This window comes from Elephantulus edwardii, unplaced genomic scaffold (genome assembly GCF_000299155.1).
Source record: "Elephantulus edwardii isolate Elephantulus edwardi_28Jun2011 unplaced genomic scaffold, EleEdw1.0 scaffold00078, whole genome shotgun sequence".
Taxonomy (NCBI): Eukaryota; Metazoa; Chordata; class Mammalia; order Macroscelidea; family Macroscelididae; genus Elephantulus; species Elephantulus edwardii.
Window position 1 is genome coordinate 12,035,721 of NW_006399828.1, and position 2,821 is coordinate 12,038,541.

Genomic DNA, 2,821 nt, shown 5'->3' on the forward strand with positions numbered 1-2,821 from the left:
TCTTCTGTCTTTGCAATGACCGTTTGCACTCTTCCTGGATGATACCCTTGATATCCTCCCACAACTCATCTGGTCTTCACTCATTAGTGTTAAAGACCTCAGACCTATTCCTGAGGTGGTTCTGAAATTCAGGTGGGATAGACTCAAAGTGACGTTTTGGTTTCCGTGGATTTGGTTTAATTTTCTTCAGCTTCAGTTTGAACTTGCATATGAGTAGTTGGTGGTCTGGTCCACTATCAACTCTGGCCTAGTTTTCACAGCTGATATTGAGCTTCTCCAGCGATTCTTTCCACAGTTGTAATCGATCTGATTCCTATGCCTACCATCAGGTGAAATCCATGTGTATAACCTGCGTTTATGTTTCATATAAAATGTATTTGCCATGAATAATTCATTGATTGTGCAAAATTCAATCATTCTCTCTCCAGCTCCATTTCTGTCACTGTATCCATGTTTTCCAAGTACTGAATCTTCTTCTCTTTTCCCAACTTCTGCATTCCTATCACCCATTATTATCAATGCATCTTGATTGCATGTTCGATCGATCTCTGACTGTAAAAGTTGGTAAAAGTCTTCTATTTCCTCTTCCTTGGCTCTGGTTGTTGGTGCATATATCTGAATGATGTGGTATTCACTGTGCTTCCTTGTATGCATATGGATATTATCCTGTCACTCAAAATATTGTACTTCAAGATGGATCTAGAAATGACTTTCTTAACTATAAAAGCAACTCCACTTTCCCCCACCTTTTCATCTCCAGAGGAAGACCCTAGATGAGATAGATTGACTCAGTTACTGTGGCAATGAGTACAGGTTTATCAGAGACAGATTAAATCAAAGTAGGCAAAGTTTCAGAGCTATTTTTCTTAGTGTCACTATGAGTTGAAGTTAAATCAATGATAAAGCAACAATTACATGAATTTAAACTAATTAGATGGCAACTAACATTTCCCAGTTATCATTGTTTTCAAAATTCCCGTTTTGTGTTCTAAACTGTTTCATATCTCTTTATATAATTTGATTATGTTTTGTTCTTTAAAGCCATGATTGTTAAACAGTAGAATCATTTTTAAGACAAAAAAATAAGTTAAATTTTGTTGTTGTTGTCATATGTCGTCGAGTCGTTTGCGACTCATAGCGACCCTATGAATTATAGCCTTAAACCCTGCCCTATCCTGCGCCAACCGCACTGCCTCTGACACACCCATCCCGATTACCCCAGTCACCGAGTCAATCCATCTCATAGAGGGTCTTCCCCTCCTGTGCCGTCCCTCCACCCTCCCAAGCATGATGTCCCTCTCCAAGGACCCGTCCCTCCTGGCAACATGTCCAAAATATGTCAGACGAAGCCCCAGAATCCTTGCCTCCAAGGAGTAGTTTTGGTTTAATCCTCTCTAAGATGAATCTGTTTGTTTTCCTGGCAGTCCATAAATTCAACAGTTTGAACCAATCTTCCTCAAGAGAAAGACAGTCTTTTCTTGTTAAGATTTATAGCCTTGCATGTTTGTTGTTGTTGTTGTTTTGTGCTGTTGAGTCGTTTGCGACTCATAGTGACCCTATGTACAACAGCCCTAAACCCTGCTCTATCCTGTGCCAATCTCATTGCCTCTGACACACCCATCCCGATTACCCCAGTCACCGAGTCAATCCATCTCATAGAGGGTCTTCCCCTCCTGTGCCGTCCCTCCACCCTCCCAAGCATGATGTCCCTCTCCAAGGACCCGTCCCTCCTGGCAACATGTCCAAAGTATGTCAGACGAAGCCCCAGAATCCTTGCCTCCAAGGAGTAGCTTGGTTTAACCCTCTCTAGGATGAATTTGCTTGTTTTCTTGGCAGTCCATGGTACATTCAATACTCTTCTCCAGCACCACAGCTCAAAGGCGTCAATTCTCCTTCTATCCTCTCTAGTCATTGTCCAACTCTCTGATGCATAACAAGTAATTGCAAAAACCATGGCCTGTATCAGGCGGACCTTAGTCTCCAGACAGACACATGAAAATCTTTGTAAGTAAAAATTGACTCAACGACAATGAATTTAAGCAAGATATATTGTTGTTTTTATTGTTATTATGTACTATCAAATTGGAACCAACTCATTTCTTACCCTATAGTCAGTTCTTCGAGACAATAAATCACACAAGAGGAAATTAACCATCTTTCTTTAGCAGAGGAGCTGTTGGATTAGTACTGTCTGCCTTTAGGTTGAGAATACAACTCCTTACCACCAAGTACTGTTACTTAAGGCAATACGTGTTGTTGTTACTTACCATCAAGTCAGAACTGGTCCATTGCTGACCCTCCAGTAAGTTTTAAGAGGCAGTAAATCACAGGAGGAGATTTTCCCCTGCAAAGTTACTGGTGGGTTTGAACCACATGATTTTGGGATTGTGGTGCAGCTTCTTACCACTAGGCCACCATAACTCTTTACTTTACTACTTGACTCACGAATTTGTAAGAATGGACACATAGAACTCATAGACAATGCACATGATTATTGGAGAATTATTGCCAATATTGATGTAGATGTCATGGTGTTGTCCTAATGGGTAGGGAGTTGTATTGCCAATCAAAGCCAGCCAGATGGGATCTGCCACTTATCTCATGGGAGAAATATGGATGATCTCTTCCTGAGTGGTTCACAGACTCTGAAAACCCACTGGAAGGTCAGTGGGTTCTGATTTGAAGGCAATGACACATATTGCATTGTTTTTATTGTCAGGTCTTTTCAAGTCAACTAAAACTCATGGAGAACTTATGAACAACAGATTTGAACCTTGATCTATCATGCAATATCAAATTATAATTCAAGTCAGGAATACTC